At 35.9% G+C, this 15,155-nt stretch overlaps 1 pseudogene; it reads right to left on the reverse strand.

Annotated features, from left to right (window-relative positions):
- Nucleotides 1-6,748: 6,748 nt before the first annotated feature.
- LOC116127702 lies at nucleotides 6,749-11,117 on the reverse strand (annotated as a pseudogene).
- Between the last annotated feature and the right edge of the window lie 4,038 nt (nucleotides 11,118-15,155).

Raw genomic sequence — 15,155 nt, forward strand, 5'->3', positions numbered from 1 at the left:
AAAAAAACTTAGTAAAAAAAGGTACTGGGGCTATGCGGCTTTTCTACTCGTTTTAAACATAGTTTTTGAAACGCTCAAGTATGTTATTTACCTAACCTAAGTATCAATTAGACGGCGAAGAAAAATATTGAAAGAGTTTCGAAAAGACTCCTCGATTCACCTATAATTGAGATCTACTACAAGCTAGGAAAAAACTGAGTAAAATGAGGTATTGGGACTATGCTGTTTTTCTGCTCGTTTTAAACATAGTTTTGGGGACGCTCAAGCATGATGTTTAGCTAACCTCAGTATCGATTAGAAGGCGAGGAAAAATTAAAAAAGACTCCTCGATTCACTCATAATCGAGATCCACTACAAGCTGGGAAAAAACTGAGTAAAAAAAGGTGTTGGGACAATGCAGCTTTTTTGCTCGTTGTAAACACAATTTTTAGGATGCTCAACCATGTTGTTTACCAAACCTCAGTATCGATTAGACGACAAAGAAAAGATTCAAAAAGAGTCATCAATTTACCCATAATCGAGATCCACTATGCTGGGAAAAAACTAAGTAAAAATAGGTACTAGGTCTATGCGGCTTTTTTGCTCATTTTAAGCGCAGTTTTCAGGACGTTCAAGCATGTTGTTTACCAAACCTCAGTATTGATTAGACGCCGAAGAAAAAGAGTCAAAAAAGATTAAAAAAGACTCCTCGACTCACCCATAATCGAGATCCACTACAAGCTAGGAAAAAACTGAGTAAAAAAAGGTACTAGGACTATGCAGCTTTTCTACTCATTTTAAACACAGTTTTCAAGACACTTAAGCATGCTATTTACCAAACCTCAATACCGATTAGATGGTGAAGAAAAAGACTCAAAAAGACTCCTCGATTCACCCATATTCGAGATCCACTGCAATTTGGGAAAAAACTAAGTAAAAAAAGGTAGTAGGACTATGCGGCTTTTCTGCTTTTTTAAGCACAGTTTCCAGGACGCTCTAGCATGCTATTTGCCTAGCCTTAGTATCGATTAGATGGCGAAGAAAAAGATTCAAAAAGACTCTTTGATTCACTTGTAATCAAGATCCACTACAAGCTAGGAAAAAACTGAGTGAAAAAAGGTACTGGGACATAAATCCTGACAGTTTTAAGTCTTACAACGACTTTCTTCTTACAGTATTCTGGTTTCACATAAACTAGTATTCCTAAACAGACAAGTAATAGAACTCCTAGTTCTACTAAGACTGAAACCTTCATGGCTTGCTATAAAAGCAAAGGTCTACCCTCTCGAAGGGGATTCATAATTCTTCTTTACACACTTATTCAACCAATAGTCTAGATCTATTGAGCCCTCATGTGTTTTAATGTGCCAAAACTAATCAAAGAGTTGATGAGTAAACAAACATGCAAATGTATGACAAGAAGTCATAACCGAAAACAAATGTAGTTTTCCCAACTGGTGCAACCGTGCAGGTCGAAGAACCAATCGTTCCTAGCTTCAAAGAATTGCTCAAATGTACATTCCTCTCAACACGACAATGTTCCATATGATCGTACATGTTTCTGCCAAAAATGAAGTCAAGTCGCTCACAACGGCACGACCAAGCAACACATCTGTTCCATTCAAGTCAAAAGTTAAAGTACTCAAAATTCAAATGATTTCGCACCTTTGACAAATCTTGAAAGACAATCCTTGAAGATCAAGTTGAAGTTCATGTATTTCAAGTGGAACGACCGTTCCTCGTGGTGGATTGACTGTTCTCACTCAAAGATTGTTCTTGGCAAAACGTCATCGTTCCAGGAAGTTGTGCATGCTTCTAGAATTTTATGGATTTTTAAGGAGTCAATGGACCGACTGTTCCTTGTGGTTGAACGACCATTAGCGACGATGGTGGAACAATCTTTCCAGAAACCCTAAAGTTATACGAAAGTAACCATTATGAAAGGAACGAACATTCGCGATGGTGGAATGCCCATTCCTGTGGGTTCTACAGCTTTTCAGAGTTGCATTAAATACTGCAACAACTCTTTGCGTCAAAGGGAAAAGACAAGCAATAAATAGACCATTTTATTGCAAAGAAAGATAGAAAGAATATCAAAGAAACAAAAGTCTTATCAAAACCACTCTCACATAATCCCTTGAGCTAAAAATCCAAATCAAAACATCACTCTCTTGTACTCATTTGAAAACCTTTGAGAGTATTGTTATTATTATGTGTTTAAGCCTAGTTTAAGAGGCAATCATTCACAACTTTTATTCAAATACAAAGAGATAATTAGGTGATAATTAAGGAAAAGATTTATATGAGAATATAAATCAATTAAACATTGATATGGAAAACAATAAAGACTTAATTAAGTCTAGATACATTAGGAGAAAATTTATTTATATATATATAAGAGGAATACCCAATGAATTAAATAAATAAGGTTAAATTGAATAAAGAAAATAACTTAGTTATCGGAATTTCTAGGTTCATTGGATAAAAACAAATAATAAAATAAATAATAAGGGATTATCAAAGAGTTTTCTGACGAGCATATCTTGGACAATGTGTTGTACATTAGTAAAATAATTATAGGACTAAGTTATTGAATAAATCAATTTATCAAAGGATAATGCTAAAAATTAATTAAAAAATAAATTCAGTAGTTATTCTTTTTATTGATAAGATGAGAGATAAAGCTGGAAAATATTTATTTCCGAAGAAATAAAATATTTATTAAATAGGAATTTAATAAAAAAAAAGGATTTTGACTGAAATAGCCTTGAGGGCTTTTATGCAAAGCGATCAAAATAACAAATTAAATACAAAGTTTTGTAATAGAATAAGAAGATTTAGAAGGTTTTTAGTAGATTAGACTTAGAGGACTCATGGCCGTGCCAAGAAAAATTAAATCAGAAAATTCAGAAATGTAAAACGTTGAAAAAGCGAAAATATGAAAAATCATGAAAAATAAAATATAAGTGATAAAAGTTCTATGAGGTTTTAACACATAGGGGTATTTGTGTCATTTTAAGATTTATGACCTTTAGAGGTAAATTATTATTTTGCTAGCCATATCAATAGAAAATGATATGTTATGATAAAAATTTTTGAGGATATTTTTGGATTTTTTAAATTTTTTCTCATTTTAGGTGTTTTGTGACAACGGGCTAGGGTGAAAGCCAAGCTGAGTCGCTGGCGAAGGGTTATTCAATTCAGCTCGACATAGATGAGCCGATCACGAGTCAAGCCGGCTCGACCTACATTGTCAAGCCAAGTTAGATCAGCGGCTACTCATTCGTGAAGCTCGCGAGCTTGAGCTAGCTTGCGGTTTATTGGCAATTTTAAATGTATAGGGGCCACAAATCATGTTATGTTTTAGTTTTAAAAGTTCCAAATCAAATAACTAAATAAAAATCGACACACACCCATAAATCCCTAATTCCTAAATCAAATTACAAACCTAACCCCATAAATCTCTGCCCGATTGCTTCTTCATTGGAGAATCGCCGTTTTCCAATCATGTTTTCCCTCTCCACTGACGCATCATGCTTCATTTCTTCTCCTCAACTTTCATCTCACGTCTCAATCCTCTCAGCCGCTTAGCCTCTCAAATATCAGGTAAGCTTTACTTAGCGGCCTCTCATACTCACTCTCACTTTCAGTCTCAATCTCAAGCTCTTAGTGTCAGTCTCGATCGACCTTTCAATGTGGATCTCATCAGTGTGATAGTTCCATAGGAGAAGTTGGAGATTGATTCAGTTAAGGGTGGTTCTAGGGTAGGAGCTAGGTCTTGTTTCTTCTTTGGTTGAATATGACGTATATGGACTTTCAAGTTTCAAGTAGTATTTTAGATGGCGTGCCGTGTAAGGATAGATTGCTTCTATTCTGTTGTGTCTGTACCCAAGTTCATGTCGTTCCTGTCATAGTGACTTGGTGAGAAAATTAGTAAATAAATGAGTTTTCTTACTAGGTTTGTTGAAAGTTTGATGGCATTATCTCTCAATTTCATGTAATGGTGTTATTGTTATTTTTGTCGAATTCGAGTCAAACTTGATTTTGCATCCGGTTTGCAATCGAGCTTGCTCGAATTCGAGCTAACTCAGCTCGATTGAATTTGAGCTCACCATAGTATCACGAGTTCAATTTGATTCAGGTTTTTCAAGCTCGATATGGCTCAAGATCGAACTCGAGCCCATTACTACATTAATCGAGCTTGGCTCCATTATGCAAAAACTCAGCTCGACTCGGTTGGGCTCCTTACACCCCTATTCCACGCTATAATTGAATTTCCAATTAGGTGCCCCCAGTGGGCCATAATCTAAAAAAGATATGTCAGCTAATACCATCTTTGGATGCTCTAGTACCGCCAACCATAACCAAACAATTGCCTATTGAAGTAGCCTAGGTCCACCGACCTTTTGAAAAAGAAAAAGATATTACCTTAGTGTGATTATTATAGGTCATTGCTCGTGAGAATAGTCAATCCTTAAAAATGATTGATTTGTGTTTGAATAAGTTGAGTCTTGTGTGTAGAAAGGCTTGTGAGATGATATGGCCAAGCCTTGGATTGAAGTGAACTTGAAATAGACATGCCAGCGTATGATGAGCTTTGTTGAAGAGTGTGTCATGGGCTTATTTAGACAAATACATGGGCTTACTTTATAGTTGTCATGGGCTTACATTTTTGAAAAGTTATGAGCTTTATTGAGGTCTCAATAAGCATTCATTTGACCTAACCTTTCAGCTTGATTTGTAGCTTTATACTGTAATTGGGCATTAATCGTAGCATTGACCTCCGTGACAAAGGTAACAATCAACAACTTAATTAATTGTTTTAAAAATATATTGTTTTCAAACAAGTTTTTATTTTTTACATTTTTAAATACTGTTTTTAGACAAACATGTCAAATACATTTACATTTTTTTGCAACTTCCTCATTTTAATATTTTCAAAAAAAAAAAAGAAAAAAAAAATCATAAAGAAGATATTTTATTTTTTTGGTCCATCTAATTAGCAAAATTTGACATTTTAGTTGGCCTAAATCCTACTGAATTATGTTTTTTCTAACTCATCCCCGCGTTTGTAACATTAATTTGACCTCCTCGAAATAATTCTCTTGTTCTACCCCTGTAGCCACTAGGGGTGTCAGTTGAGCCGAGGTTGACTTGAGCGGCTCATCGATTGAGTCAAGTCGAGTTCGAGCTCCTCGATACTCAACTCAACTTGCTCGCAAGCTTTAGCGAGCTTGAGGGTATTATGCTAGTTTTGTAACTACTAGAGGGTATTTTTACCAATTTGAAAATAAAATACAAACATACCCCTTATTCCCAATATCTAAAAATTGAATTCCATTTAGAACATAAAAAACCCTAACACCACAACTCTGTTGACTCGCCCAACCACAACTCCACCGCTTGAACTCAGAGCCCAATACCTTCAAACTCGTCGTCCTCTACGTTTGGAATACGAGACAAAACAAGGTTCACTGTTTCCAATCCATTCTTCAGTGATTCAAAACATAATCGATTCACTATAAACTCAAATCTCCTCCAAATCACCCTAGCCGACGGCCCTGGCCTCAATTCTCTGAGCAGCATAAAAAAAAAAAAAAATTGACCCTGATCCAAAACTTTCCTTCCCATTTGATTAGTTGAAGCTTATAAGTGTGAGGGCTCTTCGATCGACAGAAATCTTCATATAAGCAAATGATTGTCCCCCTTCCAAAGGAAAGATTTTCTCGTGAATCAGTAGTCGATTCAAGTAAGGCCTTAGCCGCAAAAGCCGTAAATACGAGGTTCTGACGATGAGAGGTATTGATGACCACGAACTTGGGGAAGTGAAAAGTGGAGAGCGAGGTCGAACCTAAAGGATAAGAAAGAAGGCTCTTCATCCACTTTTTTTTTTTTTTTTTTTTTGGTTCGTCGTTGTATTTCACTGTTTTGTTCGAGCTTGAGCTCGAGCTGTCTTTTCTGTACTGAGCTCGAGCTCAATACCTCAAGCTAGCCAAGCTCAAACACGCAATACTCGGCTTGGCTCGACTCGGCTCGTTTACACCCCTTAGCCACTAAATATACATATTATTCTCCTCTCATGACCTTTTTTTCATTTTATTTTGATTATTTCTTAAGAATTTTATGAAATTCTAAAGATCTTAAATAAACTTAAGAGCAACTTATTTACATTTTTCAAAAAGATTTATGCCTATACCTAGTTGAAATGTCAAAATACCATGGTTTGATGCTCTTCAATGATCCACCATTAGTATAATTGATAATTAAATACGTGGTCTGAGTATGACTTAAGGACTTTACAAGATAAAAAAATACTAAAAATTAAAATTCGGTGCAAATTTTGGTTGGTCTCTGTTTCATGTTAAAATATAGGCTAAATATATCTTCTATCAGATAGAGTGAGAAAAATTTGGTTGGTCTCTGTTTCGATCAGAAATGGAATCAATTAGAACTCATTTCTGTCATCCTTACTAATTTTTGAATTGTAACAAATTAACCAAAAGCCAGCTTCCATATTGATATCTAACGGCACCAAAACCAAAATTATCCTAGAGTGAGAAAAGTACTAATAACATTCTGGTCTAAATCATCATCTGATACCATAAACCTACAAATAGTCTAAGCTAATCCGTTAACAACCTCAAACCCTCAAACAATGTCAGTAGATACTAGAGATACTGCATCACATGGGAAATTACAATTCAAAGGAATACAAAGACACCTAACACTGACACGGAGAAAGCAACAAATCCTACCAATTCACTTCAAATCAGCCCATCGGCTGGTCAACCTCACTATACAGGTTCAATGATAGCTTGCTCAGCTTCCTGCACTTCCTTCTCCGTCTTCCTTCCTTTCTTCGACTTGTAGTATACACTCTAATGTTCCCACAGCCTTTACTTCCTCCTGCAGTACTCGTAGAGCTCAGCATCAAACATCCCCAGAAATTTTTTTATTCAGCTCGGACACTGCATACTGTGGCTGAAACCCATGATTTTCGATCAACCATTGCTCCATTTTGTGAACTGCCTCTGCACCATCGAATACTTCACCCCTCAACACAGGGCCTGCGCATAGTAAACCCCAACATCAGTATACATCTGAGCATAATGTGTGTCTCCCTGTCTACGATGGTGCTCAAACCCTGGCTCAGGATACACCATGGTTTGAAAGGAAGCTTGTATAGCCTGTGTGGGCAGAGCCAAAGGGGGTATACCTAAAAGTTTAGATAGAAATCTCATGTCAATAAGCTTTGAGTCCTCAACAATTCAACAAAACAAATTACAGGCCCACACAAATAGCCAAAAGAGTGTCTACACACAAATCTATAATAACATATTTAAAAGAAGGAAAATTGATCTCCATGCTAAGCACCTTTTAAATGCCTATAAAATAGATGTAAGCTTTCAGATCCACTAACCAGCACTATTTTGCCCAAAAAACAGCCAAATCTAGTCTTCGTTTTGGTATATAAAAACTCTAACCTCGATTCTGATTAGCCCCCAAAATTCTCATTTCCTTATAACTGACTGTGAAATCACGTCTTGCTTTGGATGTGGTTCTAGAACTACTTAAGTCGTTCTAGTTCTTCTCATTCTGCATTAAGTATCTAATCTATTTAATTAACAGTAATTTTTTTCTTTTAATGCTGGGACTACACTATAAAAGGTTTTCATCTTCAATTCACGTTTAAACCAAATACTTCAGTTGAAATTTATGTAACAAAGTAACCACCAAAAGAAGTTAAAGGAGAAAAAAAGAATAGTAGAGTGACAGTAGATCAAAAAAGTTACCTCCATCTCACGGTGGACCCACTCAAGGGCATCCCCGACCTTGTAAAGAGGAACAAGCATGTCCTGAGACATGCATCTCATGGTAATAGTTTCTGATGGCTTCACCTTGAGTGGCCTTGAGCAAGAAACCTTGGGTGGCATCACCAGCCAAATAGATACCTGAACCAAAATTGATCAGCAAATGGAAGGATGAGCTTCCCCTCCCAGTACAAACACCTGTGTGCCTGTGGTAATGTCCCTGGTAGGTATGTACTCTGTGAACTCTCCCCTCTTCAGTGATGTCGTGCATGCTGGTAGAACCAGGGCTTAAACCACCAACCAACGCTGTTAATCACATTCCCCCTCTGTTTGGCCTCTTCTTTTGAGGCATATCTTCCAGTCATCATCACACTTCCGTAGGAAGTAAATCATGCCTTCTACAAAGTCCGGAACTTCTCTGGATTATCCTGATCCCCATCTCTGGGCGCAAAAGAGTCTGAATAAGCCTGTGCAAGATCTTGTAGATTACCCACAATAGGCTTGTAAGTCAATTTCATGTACTCCTTAATGGGTATGAGCCTTATCTCAGCAGAGACAGAAGCCCCAGAGTTCCCTGAGACCATGGAATTGCATAGAAAAGATCTTTATACTCTGTTATCTTTGGTAGCTCTGACAACCTGACCATCTGACAGAACATTTCATATGCACACAACAGTATCAGAGAATGGCCATAGAGGTGGGAACTTCCTTCAATTCCATAGCCATTGATGAGCCACCAACAGTAAGATCGTCAAGCTCTGCAACCACGGCAAGGGCAAGTTCATTGGGACGGTAGCCCTGGTGATCTGCCCATGTTGACAAGAGGCTCAACTTTTGCAATCATTTGGTTTTTGTCAATGTCAAGGATGTGACGAAACTCTGATAAATCAACTTCAAAATGACGAGCCCGCTTATAATCCACATTCCTCATTCCAACTGCTATCCAGGGTTTACGAGCTGCAGACAAGACCATCCTTTTGCGTTCCTCTCTTCAGGCGTTTTACAACTTTTCTAACATTTTCTTCATGTTCCTTCTGACGCCTCTTGAAGGACTTCACTCTGATTTGACATCTCCAAGATATGTGAGGAAATAGATAGTGAAGGAGATAGGGAGGCAACAAAAATAACAATAATCCATCTAACTGAACAAAGTAGTCAACCACACCCTTTTCCTCTTCGGCGCAGGGTGTCTTCAGATCTGACATTGTAAGAACTGAAGACACTTCAACAAAGATAGCAAAGATTGTAATTAGAAAACATTTAAAATCCGTATCTGCATTTCATAATGCAGGTAAACTTAGGGTAAAATAGTTTTTTTGTAGAAAATAAATAAATAACAAAACACTGTATTCTGCACCCAACTAGCAAAGTTTTCAATAATAATTAAAGTAATTCTTGCAATTTAAGGAGAAAAAGATTGCAGAAACTAAAGATCCTTGCATCAAATTTTAACAAAATAAATAGCTAGGGTTAACAAATTTACAGAAAGCAAACATGGTACAAGATGCATTCAGAACAGAAATAACTGAATGTTGGACAAGTGATCTAGAAATTTAACAAAATGTACTAATTTAAAAACTCAAAATAAACTTCCAACATGCTATACGGCTAGTCCCCAAAGGGGCTCCTATGTAATCCCACATATGATGAAAGAATTTAAAACAATTACATGGATATACACAAATGCATATTTATACGAACTAAAACTATAAGCCTCCCATTCCACATCATTTATATCAAAAATACTGAAATGAGCTTTGACATGTATCATATGTAAAATGGTCTCTTCCTGTTACTTCCATACACCTCCAGTGACCAGCTTGAAAATCAAGCACCAAAATCATTATGAAGATTTAAATATAAATAAGGAAATTAAATATAAAACAATCATTTAAAGGCAACAAAAGGGTAAAGAAAATCAACAACTTTTTATTGGGGAAGTTGCATCATGAATGAATCAAGTATATGGTGGTACATTGTTCCCCCTCTTATTCACCAGAAACAAGATATTTATATCCAAACCATAAATATTAAGTCTTAAACAATCAGATTCATCTTAGAATGTATAAGATACATATCACTAGAATTATTGTTTTAACAAAAAATAAATAGGTACATGAATTGAAAAAACTCTAATACTTGCTAAGTTCAAGTTAAACTTCTGATTCATATATAAATACTTATTTTTCAAACAGTACATTAAATTAAACATAGTAGCAGTTTGAGATTAAGTCAACATCCCAAAGTAACTTCACATGCAATAATTCAAAAGAAAATCAAGACAATGTTGAAAATGTATATGACAAAAGATAGCTTCGCAGTGTATAACCATAATTTAAGGATACTTTCAGATCTAGACAAAATATAATACAGTGTTGTTTGTAATTTAGTCAAAACCAAGTTCACCAGCATTGAAGAACCATGATTTTGCATGAACAACACATCAAATATTATAGATTTTAAGTACTATGTATTATCACTGTTTATCTTTCTGAGCAAGAACCAAGATCTCCCCATTGTTACTTCTCTTTACACTTTCCATGATAACATAATAAAAAAATGCAGAAACAAGCTATTCACACTTCTGGAGGCACCAAATGTCTGCATACATTATCAATATTCAAGCAAGAAAGTGCGAAATAAACGCTAATTTGCCCAATTTTCACCATGTTCAAAACTAAATGCACAAATAGGAAAAAAAGATAAAGATAGATCAAGAATTCAAGATCCCTAGCCAGATTTAAATTTTAAAAATAAGAAACCATTACTTTAGATCTAGAAAATGTAGATTCCTGCTTGTTTGGTTTTCAAGAAAATGGACCAAAAGCAGAAGAAAATACTAAAAATAAAGTACTAGTTTTCACTTCAGTTCACTTCATTTCCCTTCACAGCAGCCAAACAGAGAACAAATATTACTATACAGATCACACAAAACAAAAAAATAAAAAGCGATAACACTAATAATACACAAAATTCCACTTCACATTGCTTGGAAGACTTTCTCGGTAACCAAACAGAGGATTCAGGAAAAAAAATATATATATATCGGAAAATTTTACCAAAAAAGCATACAATCATTTCTCGGCAACCAAACAGTAGGAAAATCTATGGACGAAAGAGTAATTAAAGACAGTACCTAAAGAGCACGGGAAGCTCAAAAAACAGTAAACATCAGAACCTGAGGGTAACTGACCTTAAGCGTTTTGGGTGCTGAAGCTCTGCTAGTTAAATATATACACACACTGGTGAGTGTAGAATAATCGATCTTTAATTTGATTTTTTCTTTTTTATTAATGATATTTTAAGAGAGAGTCCAGGTACCCTACCCGGCTGCTCGTCTACTGGCCAGTCAAATTCATAACAATATAAAAATAACCGATCAGATTTTCATATATTTTATGAAAAATGTTATATATTTAAATTATTCCTTATAAAGTGCTGTCGTAATCTTGCAGATTTGATATATAATTTTTTAATTTTTTTAATTTAAAATCTTAAGGCTATTCATTATTTTATACTTTTTAAAATAATATTTTGAAAAAAAAAAGTTAAATCGGATGTGTATTATGATGTAGAATTTTAAAAATTAACAAAAATATCTTCTATATTTATTTATTTACTCAACACTCCTATAATAAATACTCAAAGTTAACAAAAACACCCCCAACCTACTCATTAAATACGGACAACTGGCCACCACCGTCGAAGAGTGGCCAGAGTCGTCGTATCGACATATGACCGGCTGGATCTTGTCGGTCGTGCGCTGATATGGCCTTTTCTGGCCAAATCCACAGTGGATCTGGCCAGAAAATGACATATCTACGGCTAGATCTAGCCATTGACGGTCATATATGACAATATTTGGTCGTCAACAACAGCCAAATATACAGCTATCGTTGATGGTCAATGCAACCATATCTTGGTCATTGTTGACGATTGTCTACGGCCGTAGATTTGGCCTTTTCCGGTGGATCTGGCCGAAAAATGCTAGAGCGACGTACTACTGACCACATTCAAGCTGAAGTGCTCCATTACACCAGATTCCGGCCAACTTCTGACAGTGATGGACAGAATCTGGTAAATGTGGGTTGTTGGGGTGTTTTTGTCAATTTAAAAAAAAAATTGGGGTTGTTTAGTTAAATTAACAAATTTAGGGAGTTTAAAAGAAATTAAATAATTAAGAATAATATTTTGATAATAGTGAACCAAACACAAATTTTGTGTTTAAATTTATTGGGAATACTATAATAGTATTCCCAAACTATGTACCAAACGGAGCCTCTTTTTAAACACTATAGTTTGTGATAGAGTTTGTAAAAAAAGTTGCATTATTTTATAATATTAATTAAAATATTTTTATTTTTAAAACTATCTATTATAAACTAAATTAATATATATATATATATCAATGCTTTATATACATGTGATTTATACTATTGACTTTTCATACATAAATGATACACAATAAAAATTGTATAAAAATTAATTGAATTAATATTTAATAAAATATGAATAAATGAGGTAAAAAAATTCATATAAAATTTTACATATTTAAGTCTGTTGACGCTTGATTTTGGACACCAACGACTCGCACGTGAGAAGCGCTGAGCGGACTTAGGAATCACACGTGATGGATCCATGAGATTTGAATATGGAGTTGAGATTATATATGTTGTAGAAAACATAAATAAAAGTTGGCTAGGGGGTTTTTTATAGTGGTTCGGATGCTCAAACAAGTGACTCCTACATCCACTATTATTTTATTGATCTCTGACTTATTTCTGTGATATTGCCCATAAGGCATACAAAGATAAAGAAATACAGTGTTTACAGAGAGAGAAAATTGAGCTCAAACTATGGTTAGCTCTCATATGCCCAACCCCCCTCTTTGGGAAGAGAAGTGTCAATTTATACACATTTGCACTCAATGTAATGAGTGTTTTGTAAGTTGCCTTGACACATGGAAGGCTCTCATCCATTAATTTCTTGAAAGGAGATAGGGTTGTTAAGAATATCTTTGAGGTATGGGCTTGACAACTAGTACAAAGAGACATTTATTAAACTGACATAAGCGTGACTTTTGAGGCATAACAGAAGCCCCCCAGTTTTTGAAGTGCGTAATCGCGCTTCAGAAACTAAGGTCTTTGATATGAATGGTTGTGGTCTCAAACTGAAGAGCTCAAACTATTCTTGGCGCGATCGAGTGCTGAGAGCTAGGAGCTGATCGCGATCTGTTAAGAGCTCGACCTGAAAGGTCACAACGAGCTAAACCTGAAAGGTCATAACGAGCTCGACCTGAGAGGTCATAATGAGCTCAACCTGAAAGCAAAACGAGCTTTACTTAAGAGCAAAACGAGCTCAATCTGAGAGGTCAAAACGACCTCGACCTGAGAGGTCAAAACGAGCTCAACCTGAAAGGTCATAACGAGCTCAATAAGCAAAACGAGCTCAATCTTAGAGGTCAAAACGACCTCGACCTGAGAAGTTAAAACGAGCTCAACCTGAGCACATAACGAGCTCGACTTGAGAGATCATAACAAGCTCTACCTAAAAGTACAAGAGATCAGTGATCTCAGCGTGTGATCAGCGATCTGAACACGCGATTTGTAGCTAAAGATCAGCGATCTGAAGCCGAGGATTAGGACGACCTGTGCGTGTGAGCTGCGATCTGGCCACATGATCGGAGAACTCTGATGCGTGCGATCTGCGATCTGGCCACGCGGTTGGAGAATTCTGATGCGTGTGATCTATGATCTAGCCACGCGATCAGAGAATTCTAACGCGTACGATCTGTGATCTGGCCACTCGATCGGAGAACTCTGACGCGTGTGATCTGGCCACGCGATTGGAGAATTCTAACGTATGCGATCTGCAATCTGGCCACGCGATTGGAGAATTATGACGTAGGTTTGAGATCTGAGCACGCCATCAGGGAACTTGGACGTAGGTTTGAGAATCGGACCTGCATGGGCCACCAAACTGTTGACGCTTGATTTTGGACGCCAACGACTCGCACGTGAGAAGCGCTAAGCAAACTTAGGAATCACACGTGATGGATCCATGAGATTTGAATATGGAGCTGAGTTTATATATGTTGTAGAAAACATAAATAAAAGATTGGCAAGAGTGGTTTTTATAGTGGTTCGGATGCTCAAACAAGCGACTCATACATCCACTATTATTTTATTGATCTCTAACTTATTTCTGTGATATTACCCATAAGGCATACAAAGATGAAGAAATACGGTGTTTACAGAGAGAGAAAATTGAGCTCAAACTATGGTTAGCTCTCTTATGCCCAGCCCTCCTCTTCGGGAAGAGAAGTGTCAATTTATACACCTTTGCACTCAATGTAATGAGTGTTTTGCAAGTTGCATTGACACATAGAAGACTCTCATCCATTTATTTCTTGAAAAGAGATAGGGTTGGTAAGAATATCTTTAAGGTATAGGTTTGACAGCTAGAGACATTTATTAGGTTGATATAAGCGTGACTTTTGAGGCATAACAAAGTCATTAAGTCTAATAGAATCTATCATTTTAACAATAGTTTAAAGAATTTTTGTAAAAGTTTAAAATAATCAGAATCTTGTTTTACATGAAAAAAAAAATTAGAAATTAATAGAATTATGGAAAAATAAAAATGAATAGATGTTAATTTTTAATATCATTCATATAAGAAAAAAATTAAGAGGATATCTTCAACTTTTACAATAATTCTTTTGAATAGCTGATAAATGATAAGCGTTAAGTTTAACGTGTTGCTTCTAGATTTTATTAGATCAAACCTTAAAAATGTTATTAACTCTACCTCTAGAGGCTACATTGATGTGACATGCCGCAGGGTGTCAAAGTCTTTTCCCGTATTTAATTTATACTCAGCTTTCTCGAAATTATTACTCGGCTAATAATTTTACGTTTTATTACTAAATAGACCCTTAAACTTTAAAAATTATATCAGTAATACCCCTTTACCTTAACATTGTTCAATTGAAGCTCACTACGACTAGAGCAGGGCATTTGGGACGGGACCCAAAAGCCCAGCTCTAAAACCCGATCGTAGGACTGGTCCTTGAGAGGACCAGACTGGGACCAGGCCTAAGGAGGAGCGCCCGAGCCCTTCATTGGGCCCTCTTCCAAAATCCCACCTGAGCCCCAAAAATTTTATATTTTTTCAATGTAGTCCCCTGTCAAATTACTAAAACCCCCTATTAATTTAAAATAAATATAAATTACGAGGGTTAAAATGAAATTTTATAAAATTTATTTAAAAAAAAAATCTTCCATCTTTAAAAAATTTATAAATTTTACCCCTAAAAAAATACTAAAAACCCCTATAAAATTTCATTTTGCCCCCAAAATATAA

Source organism: Pistacia vera, unplaced genomic scaffold (assembly GCF_008641045.1).
Source record: "Pistacia vera cultivar Batoury unplaced genomic scaffold, PisVer_v2 Contig100, whole genome shotgun sequence".
Taxonomy (NCBI): domain Eukaryota; kingdom Viridiplantae; phylum Streptophyta; class Magnoliopsida; order Sapindales; family Anacardiaceae; genus Pistacia; species Pistacia vera.